Below are 14,239 nucleotides of genomic sequence, written 5' to 3'. Positions count from 1 at the left end.
GATGGCATCACCGACTCAATGGACATGAATCGGAGAAACTTCGGGAGACAGTGAAGGACAAGGAAGCCTTGCGTGCTGCAGTCCATGGGTTCACAAAGACTTGGACACGACTTAGCAACAACAGCAAAGTGTTTTTGAGTCCACGAGTGAGTATCTCCTGCTTCGTCCATTCTTTTCCTCCGTCTCCTGTACCAATTCCTTACTACTGCCATGACTTCTCCTGAAAAGCAGAACATCCAGAATTGTACATTAGACTTCAGTGATGGAATCTCTCCAGTTCAACAAACTTTTATTACTTTCACGCAGAGCTCTGTGTGGATGAAAATCTATTTTTGTTGACTCTTGGCCTCGATTTTCTGGGAAAGATTTTTCAGCTTGTTGGCCACCCCTCCCTTCCTCTCTGATCCTCTTTGCTGACCTCCTGAGCTTGGGGATGGATCAGCTTTCAGTGGAATCATCTGCCTGATTTCCTTGCTGTGAATTTTCCCGGTGCCTGGGGCTTAAGGGACTGGACCCCACGCGCACGCCCATCAGCTGCTTGTTCTGAGATGGGTCAATCCTGACTGCCCTTGAGTGGCTCAAAAACATGTCACAAAGAACTCAGCCAAGTACCAAGTGCTGCTCTGAACAAGCTCCCCAGTCCTAGTGACTGAGCCTCCTCTTTTTTTTTTTTTTTGATGAGATCAAATCCAAAGAACCACCTTCACCCTGCTTCTTCTGCCAACAGCTCCTTTCCTCGTTAAAGCTTAGAACTTTAGCTCTGGAAGGAGCTGACTTTCTTATAGTCCTTTTCCCCTCAGTGTTGGCTTTCTTTTGACTCCAGATAAATCTACCAAACTAGTTAAGCTTTCATTGTTTATCACTTGCATGCATGCAACTCTGCGAACCTATGGGCTGTAAGCCTGCCAAGATCCTGCCATGGGACTCTCCAGGCAAGAATACTACAGTGGGTTGCCATGCCCTTCTCCAGGGGATCTTCCTGACCAAGGAATCAAACCCGAGTCTCCTGCATTGCAGGCAGATTCTTTACCGCTGAGCCACCAGGGAAGCCCTTCTTTATCCCTTGCAAACTATTATATATAGAATGGATGAACAAGGTCTAGTCTATGGCACAGGTGCTGGTGGTGGTTTAGTCCCTAAATCGTGTCCGACTCTTGAGACCCATGGACTGTAGCCCGCCAGGCTCCTCTGTCCATGGGATTATCCAGGCAAGAATACTGGAGTGGATTGCCATTGCCTTCTCCAGGGGATCCTCCCAACCCAGGAATTGCCTCCTGCATTGCAGGCAAATTCTTTACCAAGTGAGCTATGAAGGAAGCCCAGGTAACTACATTCAATATATATGACAAAATACAATAGGAAACAATGTGACAAAATATATACCCCGCTCTCCCAATTTATTCCTCCCCTATACACACTACTATATGTAAAATACAGCTATAAAGACCTACTGTACAGCACAGGGATCTACTCAATACTCTGTAATGACCTATGTGGGAAAAGAATCTAGAAAAGAGTGGATACATGTGTATGTATAACTGGTTCACTTTGCTGTACAGCAGAAACTAACACAACATTGTAAATCAACTGCACTCCAATAAGTTTTTGTTAAAAAAACAATGTTTGTGTATGTGTGTGTGTGTGTGTGTGGGTGTGTGTGTGTGTATATCACTTTGTGTGATATATATATATGTGTGTGTGTAATGGAATCACTTTGCTGTGCAGCAGAAATTAACACATTATAAATCAACTGTACTCCAATAAAATAAGTGTTAAAAAATTCTTCATCCTCAGAATGGGGATGGTATTAATACCTGGTTCACAGGCTTTGGAAGGAAATTAAACAAATTCATGGAGGTAAAGTGCAGGCAGTTAAGAAGCGTTTCTGTTCACGCTGGGGATAGTACATACACAACCCTTGTCCGCCCGGAGTCTGGTCCCCCATCCTGAAGCCCAGCTCCACACACAGGCTCAGCTGCTTTTACCCATACCTGTTTGATGGGAGCCATCACCTTCCTTGGCGTCTACCTGATGCCCACACTCACCTCTCTTTTTAAAGCATGTATTGTTTGTATTCATCTGTTTTTGGCTGTGTTGGGTCTTTGCTGCCACATGGACTCTTCTCAACTGCAGTGAGTGGGGCTGCTCCCTAGGTGCAGTGCCGGCCTCTCAGTGCCGTGGGTCCTCTCATTCCGGAGCTCAGTCTCCAGTGAGCGGGCCTGCTCCCTAGTTGCAGTGCTGGCCTCTCAGTGCCATGGGTCCTCTCGTTTCAGAGCTCAGTCTCCAGTGAGCGGGCCTGCTCCCTAGTTGCAGTGCTGGCCTCTCAGTGCCATGGGTCCTCTCATTCCAGAGCTCAGTCTCCAGTGAGCGGGCCTGCTCCCTAGGTGCAGTGCCGGCCTCTCAGTGCCGTGGGTCCTCTCATTCTGGAGCTCAGTCTCCAGTGAGCGGGCCTGCTCCCTAGGTGCAGTGCCGGCCTCTCAGTGCCGTGGGTCCTCTCGTTCCAGAGCTCAGTCTCCAGGGTGCGAGGTTGCAGTAGATGCGGCATGTGGGCTTAGCTGTGATGCAGAACGTGGGATCCTCCCGGACCAGGGATCGAACCGTGACTGCTGAGATGGCAGGCGGACTCTTGTCCATTGGACCACCAGGAAGTCCAGCCTCTCCTGAACTGCCCAGCTCTGTATTTCCCTACCCTTGTCGGCCTCGCACTATGTGGCTAGGACACGAACATGAAAGCCCTCCGAGTCCTTCCCCCTGCACTACCCTCCCTCAGCCCCACTGAATCCCTGGCTGTCCATGGTCGCTGGGGGGCCTCCCTCCAAGCACAGCTGGTGTCCCACTCTGGTGGACAATCCCAAATCCATGACCACTGACCTCTGGGCTCTGGCCATCCCATTGCCTCTCAGCCCACACATTAGATTTGGTTCTGAGAAAGGCATGGCCGTCTTCTCTCTAAATATGTGCTCCCAGCCATGGGGCTGACCCTTCGAGCTCCCCAGGCCCACAGGCTGCAGCCGTGAGCATAGCCAGCCATATTCCACCACCAGCTGCTGCATCAGGCTTAATGATGACCTCTGAGGCTGCAAGGCTCAGAACATGGCCGTCCTCCATGCGCAGGGCTGTAAGGTGAACCTCCGCAGTGGAAGAAGGCACTCCTTCCCCTCTAAAAAAATCTGGACTGGAACATAGTGCATTCTTTCCCCGGGAGCACTTCTCTTGCAGTGAAGGTAGAAATGTGATTTCTCTCATCCCACCCTTAGATTGCTTTGTATTGTTTTATGAGATGGGCAGTCAGGTGTGGCCATGAGTCTCAGGGAAAAATCGAGTGCGTTATGGACTTGAAGGTCCTTGAGGCCTGTGGTGCGTGCAGCGCAGACCACGTGGGGAGGACAGGAGGGAGCGGGGAGGCAGCAGAGAGCAGCAAGGTCAAGGGCAGGTCACAACCGGCTTCTGTCGGGGTTTGCGTGGGAAAGGCCAGAGGGCTTTGTAGCTGTGAGTTCAAATGACTTAGGAGAACTCTGGGTGATTAAGGGTGCTTCCAAGTTGCTTCATACCTGGCCCTGGGATGAGAAGGCAGAGGAATATTACCTTCGGGGGTTGTAGCCACCTGGAGGAGACATGGTCCTGGGTGCGGTAATTTGTGTATCAGAGTTGTGCTCCCCACTGAGTTCCTTTCTGTCTCTTTTAAGAATTGTCTATCCCTCCCTGGTGGCTCAGATGGTAAAGAATCTGCCTGCGATGCAGGGGACTGGGGTTCAATCCCTGGGTCAGAAAGATCCCCTGGAAAAGGGCATGGCAACCCTCTCTAGTATTCTTGCCTGGAGAATCCCCAGGGACAGAAGAGCCTGGCGGGCTACACTCCATGGGGTTGCATAGAGTCAGACATGACTGAATCAACTGAGCACACACATGGACTCAACAGATGGACCTAACAGCCAAACTTCTGAGCTTCCCTGGTGGCTCAGTGGTAAACAGTCCACCTGCCAATGCAGGAGACATGGGTTCCATCCCTGATCTGGGAAGATCCCACGTGGTGCAGAGCAGTTAAGCCCATGTGCCACAACTATTGAGCCTGTGCTCTGGAGCCTGGGAGCCTCAGCTCCTGAAGCCCGCGTGCCCTAGAGCCTGGACTTTGCCACAAGAGAAGCCACCGCAATGAGAAGCGCACGCGCCGCCCCAAGGAGGAGCCTCCACCTGCCACAGGTAGAAAGAAGCCTGCCCTGTGCAGCAGGAAAGACCCAGCACTTAAAAGGAAAAAAAAAAAAAAAAAGAGTCACGCTTCTGGTTGCAGAAGGAACTGAGGCCCAAACCAGCCTGTGTTCCTTGGACCGGAGCAGTACGGAGCTTTACCCTCGCCCCTCTCGTCAGGGCGCTCTGTGGCGTCACCCACACGGGATGGTTTTCCCTTTGCGTTCACCCACTTTGGCTCAATTCCAAAGGGCATCCAGAGGCAACAGGCCTTCCCTCCAACCCACCCGCGGGCTCTGTCATCTCACAACCGGGGACGTTCTCCGTGGAAAGGCATCGCCCAGTCTGCTCTCATGGCGGCCTTACCCCGCCCGCACCGCGGCGCTGGGCTTCCTCCGCCCTCCTCCCTTGCCGGCCTCTTTCCATTCTGAGTGCCTCCGTCAGGTGGCTTTGCTGGCTGGCGGTCCCTGAGGCTTGAGTGCACATCCAGGGCTGATCTTATCAGTGGAGTGGCTAGACATAGCTCAGGAAAGCACAAAAACCAACCTCAGATGCTCAAATATTTTCCCACAACCTGCGAGTTACAGGAATAGCATTGTCATTGTTGTTCAGTGGCTCGGTCCTGTCTGACTCTTTGCGATCCCAGAGAGTGCAGCACACCAGGCTTGGCTATCTCCCGGATCTTGCTCAACCTCATGTCCTTTCGGTGATGCCATCCAACCATCTCATCGTCTGTCACCTGCTTCTCCTCCGGCCTTCAATCTTTCCCAGCAGGAGGGTCTTCTCCAATGAGTATCAGGTGGCCAAAGTATTGGGCTTTCACCTTCAGCATCAATTCTTCCAATGAATATTCGGGGTTGATTTCCTTTAGGATTGACTGGTTTGACCTCCTTGCTGTCCAAGGGACCCTCAGAAGTCTTCTCCAGCACCGCAATTTGAAAGCATTAGTTCTTCCGCACTCAGCCTTCTTTATGATCAACTCTCACATGCATACATGACTACTGGAAAAACCAGAGCTTTGACTATGCAGACCATTGTTGGCACCTTTGGTGTCTTGGCTTTTTAATAGGAATAGCAGACTTAATTCTAGGAAACCTGCTTGAAGCCTTTATACAAAGGATATGTACACTGAAGATGATGACGTTCACTCTCATGCACCATCTAGAACCCAGCTTTGGAGACCTGGGCTGCAGTCCTTTCTTTCACTTTCCACCTCTATGATAGGCAGTGAACAACTCCATTTCCCTAAGGTTTAGTTTGTTGATTTGCAAACCAAAAGAAGGTATAATAAAACGGGAATTGGGGGCTTGCTCTTAGGACTAGAAAAGAGTGCCCCAGAACTGAGGACCCTCGAGAAGAAACCCAGAAGGACCAAGGAGCCTGTGTCGCTGGCAGTGGAGGCTGGGAGCGCCTTGGAGGACTTGATGAGCATTGCACGTGGCCTGTGGGTGGGACTTCCTGGGATGCATCACTCAACCGCCTGGCCATCACCTATTAGAGGGCTGAGATTTTGATTAACGCTGTTCTATTGAGCTGACAGTAAAGTTTCCTTGTGGAGATGGACCGGAGGGATATGCCTACACATCCTGATGTGTTGCTTCATGACGAAGAGTGTTCTTAGATTCAGATGACAAGGATAGAGGTCATGCATGGCCCTGCAGGGGACTCCAGCTTGGCCTGATGGCACAGACATAGATGTTGTGTCTCAGCCCTGGGACCCAGAACCCAAGAAGCAAATGGCAGCTCTTGGTTGGTGGTGCTGGGGAGTGGAATTCACAAGATTTTGGTGCCAGATAGCCAAATCCAAATGATTAAGAGAGCAAATATCCCCTCAACCTATTACATCTCCTCTCTTGAATGTCTCTGGGTGTGGAATCTGGCATGAGTATATTCACAAGCTGTTGAATATACTCATGTCTTTGAGGGCAGGCTTCTGATTTTTTTCAATGGCATTCAGTCTATTTTTCTATAGGAAATTTGCATGAGGTTTGGGAGTTTAAATTGTCAATGATATTTACATTTCTCAGTTTAAAAACCAATAGTTCTTCCTCTGGTCCTAGATTCTATGAAGGGGAAACAGTTATTTTAGTTCATAGCATATTCTTTCAGTTAAGATTTTAAACTTCTGCAGTACCGCCAAGGCTCATCAATGGAATGAATTTTTCAGAAATGTTATCTCCCTTACATGGGTGCAAGCTGGCATTTTGATTAAGTCGAAGCCAAAAGTTATTTTGTTACCAGAGAAAAGATGCCTCTTTGTCACCTCTTCCAGTCAGCCTCAAATGAAAGGCAGCTACAGTTACAATAGTTATGAATGATTTTTAATAAAATCAGTAGCTAAAACTTGTGGAATTTTCAAAACACATTGGAAATCTCTCTCCACGTCGCTGTGCTGTGTACATTCTTGGCTAGAAATGAATTTTGATTTGGATGAGGGGGATCTATGTATTTGTTCAAGCCTGCTGCTGCTAAGTCGATTCAGTCGTGTCCGACTCTGTGCGACCCCACAGACGGCAGCCCAACAGGCTTCCCCGTCCCTGGGATTCTCCAGGCAAGAACACTGGAGTGGGTTGCCATTTCCTTCTCCAATGCATGAAAGTGAAAAGTGAAAGTGAAGTCACTCAGTCGTTTCCGACTCTTAGCGACCCCATGGACTGCAGCCTACCAGGCTGCTGTGTCCATGGGATTTTCCAGGCAAGAGTACTGGAGTGGGGTGCCATTGCCTTCTCCAGTACCTCTTGAATTTCCATAGGCAGATTATTTGCTGGATGAATTAGCCCAAGGAATTAAAAATAAAAATTTATAAACCACTTTTTGCTCCACTACCCAGAATGTTCCCCTTGATTACATCCTGCCTCTCTGATAGCTTGAATTCAGGGAACAGAAAGTCATTTTACAAGCCAGCAGTGTACAGAAATGGGGCACGCTTTTCGGAGCCTGTGATTTATTCCAAGCCAAATGCAAATCGATTTCTCACTTCTTTCCTCCTATGGTTTATCTATGCCACCGTCTTTCTTCATTTGCCTAGAAAATCAAGTATTAAGTACAAAAGTTGAACCCTGGGGAGGCGCCTGTTGGGCCTTAAATGCTGGGAGAGGTCTCAAACCTAAACACCTTTCTTTTGGATCTACACCATGATGCCACCTTCATATTCTGAACTCTAGTTGTGGCCTGTGGGGCCAGTTGCTCTTCGGCATGTGGAATCTTAGTTCCCTGAACAGGAATCAAACCCACATCCCCTGCTTTGCAAAGAGCTTGTGGGGTGTCCTTGGCAAGATTGATACCAGCTCAAGGGCAGTAATCATCCTTGTAATCCTTGGGGATATTCCCCCCCGTGCCAACCTAGTTAAAGGTTGATTGCCTCGAAGAATACACAGAGGCTGTTTCCATGACCTTTCCAGCTCCTTACAGGCATTGGTAGGATAGAGCCTTTTACACTGCAGGTGGAAGACTGACTTGACATCTTACCTGGAGATTTAAGGGGAAAGGGCACCCATCTGCTTTAGACTCAGCTCCTCAGTGTTCAACCCGGTGACTGTTCCCACCCAAGAAATGCTGGGAACATATCACTTCTTTTTTTTTATTGGGGTATAGTTGTCTTGGGGCTTCCCAGGTGGCACTAGTGGTAAAGAATCCGCCTGCCAATGCAGGAGACATAGGAGACCCGAGTTTAGTGCCTGGGTGGGGAAGATCCCTTGGAGTAGGAAATGGCAGCCCACTTCAGCATTCCTGCCTGAGAATCCCATGGACAGAGGAGCCTGGTGGGTTACAAGCCATAGGGTTGCAGAGTCAGACACAACTGAATCAACTTAACATGAATAGTTGCTTTACAATATTGTGTTAGTTTCTGCTGTACAGTGAAGCAAACAGCCATATGTATACTTAGATCCGCTCCCTTATGGGTCTCCCTCCCACCTACCCCCATCCCACCCACCTAGGTTACCGAATCAAAGACAACACAAACAGATGGAGAGATGACACCATGTTCTTGGCTTGGAAGAATCAATATAGTGAAAATGACTGTACTATCCAAAGCAATCTACAGATTCAATGTAATTCCTATCAAATTACCAATGGCATTTTTCATAGAATTAGAACAATAACATGTACAATTTGTATGGAAATGCAACAGATCCCAAATAGCCAAAGCAATCTTGAGAAAGAAAAACAAAAACGGAGCTGGAGGAATCACTTCTGTTTTTAAGCTAAGTATTACTAATCTCTGGTGGCTCGGATGGTAAAGAATCTGCCTGTAATGCAGGAGACCTGGCTTTGACCCCTGGGTTGGGAAGATTCCCCCTTCCCAAGGGTGTCTCTAAAGACACCCTTCAGAGAAGGACAAGGCTACCCACCCCAGTATTCTTGCCTGGAGAATTTCATGGACAGAGGTGCCTGATGGACTACAGTCCACGGGGTTGCAGAGTTGGACACAACTGAGCAATTAACATAACATTGCTAACCTGGGTCAGCCCTGTTTGTATAGGCATTCACAGGTAATGAAATCTAACCTTCCAACTTAGGTAGGGTAATTTCTTCTTCTTCTGTAGCACTCTAGTGGAAACTGAAGCACAATCAGAGGAGAAATAGAGGAAATGAAATACATGGAAACTCAAGAGTCTATCAAATGCACTAACTTCTGACAGCTACCTAAGTCTTCTGTTTTCTGTAGTGAGTGGCAATGCTTTTTTGCCAAGTGCCTTTGAAAAGGCTCAGGCTAATAGAAAACTAATCTCATGTGACAGGCAACACACAGCTTATGGTATTGTCTCCATGGCCTGTCTATTCAAATCTTCCTAGAGAAATCATTTGTCTTTTATTTGAAGACCGTCTCCATCTGACTGTATCCACGAAGGAAAACAGGAACTGAAATAAGAGCCAATCACAGTTGCTTTGTTTTCCTTCCCAGTAAAGATGTCCTGAGTTTTCATTTTGACAGCTTAGAACAGACACTCAATCATTTAAAGGTCAAAGATGCAGTAGATACTATCCAAGGAGTTCCTGGTCCATGAGCAAATGACATTTTTGAGTTCAATGATACCCAGAAGATTGAACAGATTAATAAACAGACTCTCTGTGTCAAAAAAAGAAGATAATTTGCAGGTGATTCTCACAAAATGGGAATATAACCACAGAGAGATAGGACTTGGTTTCTGGTTGGAATCCCATGCATACCAAGCTTGGAGAAGGTCAAGTCTGACAGCACACACACTTGCCATAACGTCTGTTTTCTTTGGAACAGGCAGTTAGGTTCTCCCAATGCAGCTCCCAAACCAGACTACATGGGAGCCATCCTAGGTCTGTCAGAGATGACCTGGTGTTTAAAAGGCAACGTGAGTGGTTAGTGGGAAATGGGTTCTATTCTGAGTGATACTTGTGATTCTTCTGGGCTACTCTGGCATGGGTCCTGGAAGGTTGTGGGCATGCTAAGTCACTTCATTCGTGTCTGACTCTTTGCGACCATAGGGACTGTAGTTTGCCAGGCTTTTCTGTCCATGGGATCCCCTAGGCAAGAAGACTGGAGTGGGTTGCCATTTGCTACTCCAGGGGATCTTCCCAATTCAGGGATCGAACTCACGTCTCTTTCATCTCCTATGTTGGCAGGCCAGTTCTTTACCATTGAGCTACCTGGGAAGCCTTCAAAGTTTTACCAAGGCAATTATGTGCTAGGAGGGAACTTTTAAACAAACATGGAAATTGACACTCTAACCATTCTTAGAAAAAGTAAAATGGCAGATAACTCTCAATCTCTCAGTCTTTTTTATTAATTTTATTGGAGTATAGCTGATTTACAAGTTGTGTTTCCAGGTGGACAGTGAGTGGTTCAGTTATACATATACATGCATCCCTCCTTTTTCAGATTCTTTCCTGTGCAGGTTATTACAGTCTGTAGACTAGTGTTCCCCGCGCTATACTGTAGGTCTGCACTGGTTATCTATTTTATCTATAGTGGTGTATGTATGTTAATCACAAACTGCTAATTTATCCCTACGCCCACCCCATGTTTTCCCTTTGGTAACCATATGTTTGTTTCTGAAATCTGTAAGTCTGTTTCTATTTTGTAAATAATTTCATTTAGATCCCTTTTAATTAGATTCCACATATAAGCGACACCATGTGATATCTGTCTTTCTCTGTCTGACTTACTTCACTTAGCTACTATCATCTCCAGGTCCATGCTCCACTCTTTCTCTCTCCTCATTTGGATCCATACTTGAATGGACTGTAGCCATAGCTACGCGCACTGCAGTTAACTCCTCATTAAATGCCAGGGACTGTGAAAGCAGGTTTGGGGACATAGCTCATTCACTCCTCCTAGCAACCTGTGAGCTGCTGCTTTTCGCGAGGGCAGGCAGAGGCTCAGGGACTATCAGGCAGAAGTGCACAGTCTTGCTAGTGATCAAGCCTCTGAGCTCAGTCATGTCCGTTAGAACCCAGCATCTCAGTTCTTGAAGTTTCAAGACAGTAGAGCTCAGTCGTGAAACTATATGGCAGTTCTATGTGAGGACTATATGAGGGACCTGAGTCGGGGATGGAAGCAGAATGATGGGGGTGGCACCCGGAGATCTGCAGGTGTAATAGGCTTCCCTAGAATCTCAGAAGGAGGTGGTTAATAGACTACACTTTAAAGAACACATGTCTCCATCTCTGCTTTGCAAATGGGTTCATCTGTACCATTTTTCTATTAATGGAGTCCACATATATGCATTGATATATGATGTTTGTTTTTCTCTAATGGGATTGATGTATGTACAGTACTACATATATAATAGGTAACTTGAGAACCTACCATATAGTTCAGGAAACCCTACTCAATGCTCTGTAGTGACCTAAAATGAAAGAAAACCCTAAAAAGGGGGGATATATGTAAACATATAGCTGATTCATGTTGCTGTACAGTAGGAACTGAGACGACATTGTAATCAACTACACTCCAGTAAACACTGAAACACAAAAGTGAACAAGAAACAGCCCTCATACCCTCCTGCTTGTAGGGGTATTTGAAGGAGATTTTAGGTTCCTGAGGATGAGTTATGAAGAACTGGCTAGGGCCAGCTCTTTAGGCCAATCAACAAGGAGATCAAACCAGTCAATCAATCCTAAAGGAAATCAATCCTGGAAGGACTGATGCTAAAGCTGAAGCTTCAATACTTTGGCCACCTGATGCGAAGAGCCAACTTGTTGGAAAAGACCCTGATGCCGGGAAAGACTGAAGGCAGAGGACAAGAGGGTGGCAGAGGGTGAGATGGTTGGATATGGACATAAATTTGAGCAAACTCCGAGAGATAGTGCAGGACAGAGGGGCTTGGCTTGCTGTAGCTCATGGGCTTGCAGAGAGTCAGACAGGGCTCAGCAACTGAACCACAGCATCATAAATATCTAATTGCCTTCTTCAAATTCACCTGTCTCAAAGATCATTTCCTTGTGTCTTAAAGATCCATTGACATAGACCTTAAAGTAGTCAGGTTGGAAAATGGCACAATGTTTAACATTTTCTTTCCAAAACGATTGTAAATATTAGGATGAAAGAAGGATCCTTAAAACAGACTTGCAAACACCAGCTGAGCAGTGCAGGCATCAGCAGCTTAGTAGGTTTGGGAGTGGGTCGGGGCGGGAAGGCGGCCCTGAGGGAGAGGAATCACTTCAGATGCCTGTTGAACTTGAACTCTGCTGTATGTAGTCCTGATCTGTGGCCAGCTGCTTGCATGGTTTCTCCAGCAGCCAAATCTGACCCAACTCTCTCTTCCCCCACTTCCTTGTTTTAAATGAGATCTGGTTTTACTTAGATGAATTAAATGTCACTGTATTTGTTTCTGTGAATTGTTCCAGCAGAACTTACAGCATCAGTGTCTGACTTTGAACGTCTGCAAGACTGTCAGCCTCTCTGGGCTATTTTTAGTTGCCTTTTAAAAGTTCTAATAAATGCTTTTAGAGAGCGATTGGTTTCCTTTCCCTTTAAGAAGCCTCAGAATCGGGATGCTTCAAAGTACCAGCTGAAAATACCTATTTATTCTATATTATTTTTTGCAGAAGGAATGCATGTTCATTGTAAAATTTTAGAAAGCGTAGATAGACAAATTAGAAGGAGAAAAGGGGAGAAAAAGTATATCATACCAGAGAGGGTCACAATCCATATTTTGTTTATATCATTCTGTATTTTCTCCATGTTTAAATGTATTTAAACTTAAAAAAATTATATTGTACAAGATGTTTTATAGTCCTCTTTCATTTTTTTCCACCAAACAATATGTTTTCTATTTTTTCTGTCATGCTTCTACTCTATCACATTTAATGGCTACATTAAAAGTAATGAGTAATGATACAATTGTACCATTACCTATGAAACAAGCCCACATTTATTAGATAGTAAGCCATATCCAAAATCTGCTTCTACAAACAGCCCTACAAATTAGCCAGGTCTCTCTGTTCATTCATGATGGTTTCTTCAGGATAAATTGTTACAAGTGAAATTGCTAGATCTGAAACTGTACCAAATTCACACACTGTTGTCACATGTAGCCAACTCACTTCCAGAAACAGTTCAAATTATATACATATACACACACACACACACACACACACACACACACACATATATGGGCTTTCCAGGTGGTGCTAGTAGTAAATAATCCCCCTGCCAATGCAGGAGACGTGGGTTCCATCCCTGGGTCGGGAAGATCCCCTGCAGGAGGGCACGGTAACCCACTCCAGTATTCTTGCTGGAGAATCCCATGGACAGAGGAGCCTGGTGGACTATACTCCATGGGGTCACAAAGAGTTGGGCACGACTGAAGTGACTGAGCACACACACATGCACATGCGTGTGTGTGTGTGTGTGTGTGTATGTATATACATATATATGTATATGCTGTGGTTTATTTGTTAAGTCATGTCTAACTCTTTTGCCATCCCATGAACTATAGCCCACCAGGCTCCTCTGTCCATGGGATTCTCCAGGCAAGAATACTGGAGTGCGTTGCCATTTCCTTCTCCAGGAGATCTTCCCAGCCCAGCCCAGGGGTTGAACTCACATCCCATGTGTGTCCTGTGTGTCCTGAAACTGTACCAAATTCACACACTGTTGTCACATGTAGCCAACTCACTTCCAGAAACAGTTCAAATTATATATATATATATATATATATATATCCACCTGTAGGTAGATTCTTTACCACTGCACCACCTGGGAAAGCCCTATATTTTATCTTTGAAATATAAATATAATAGCACGCATTTGCATTAGGAGAACCACATTTCTAATCATTCAATCATCTTTTTAACAAGTTCTATTAAGCACGTTTTAGTGCCAGACATTTTTTTTTTTTTGGATCTCCATATCCTCACCCTTTGACTTCACTGCTGGAGGGCTGTACTGTGGAGCTTGGACCGTTCCCCATGGTAACAGGAGAAGGGTTGTTTACATTTCAGGATAATCACACTGGATGAAAGTGACAAGAGATGAAGGCCACTGTGGAAACCAGGAAAGCCCAGGTTCTTACCTGATCAGGAAAGCGTGAATTCAGCGACAAAACACACAGATGAGTTCCTGTGGCGGTAGGCTCTTGTGAGAACCAGGTCTTAAAACCGTCCAAGAACAAGAGACACTGCAGCCAGCCTACAGCTAGCAATACTGAGAGCCTCAACAAGGAGAATGACGCAAACTGGCAGAACAGGGCAAGGGGCCTGTGCTGAGAGCATCGTTACCCATGGCAGGAGCCAGGAGGGCTGAGGGGCCTCTCTCAGCCCCGGTGCCAGCTCCTGGACCCGACCTGCTCGGCTCCCCGGGATTTGTGGATGGACTCTTCCCTCCCCCATAAAGGAGCCAGAAGGGCTGAGGGGCCTCTCTCAGCCCCGGTGCCAGCTCCTGGACCCGACCTGCTCCGCTCCCCGGGATTGGTGGATGGACTCTTCCCTCCCCCATAAAGGGGCCAGGAGGACTGAGGGGCCTCTCTCAGCCCCGGTGCCAGCTCCTGGACCCGACCTGCTCCGCTCCCCGGGATTGGTGGATGGACTCTTCCCTCCCCCATAAAGGAGCCAGAAGGGCTGAGGGGCCTCT

General features: G+C 46.8%; 1 protein-coding gene across 7 annotated transcripts in view; it reads left to right on the top strand.

The window, feature by feature from the left end:
• The window catches only part of KCNJ16 (potassium inwardly rectifying channel subfamily J member 16), a 92,598-nt gene that overhangs the window by 63,088 nt on the left and 15,271 nt on the right, over positions 1-14,239 (top strand). The window lies entirely within an intron of this gene.

This window comes from Bos javanicus, chromosome 19 (assembly GCF_032452875.1).
Source record: "Bos javanicus breed banteng chromosome 19, ARS-OSU_banteng_1.0, whole genome shotgun sequence".
In the NCBI taxonomy this organism is placed as follows: Eukaryota; Metazoa; Chordata; class Mammalia; order Artiodactyla; family Bovidae; genus Bos; species Bos javanicus.
Note: the sequence above shows the minus strand (reverse complement) of the source record. Positions and strands in the feature narration are given on the sequence as shown.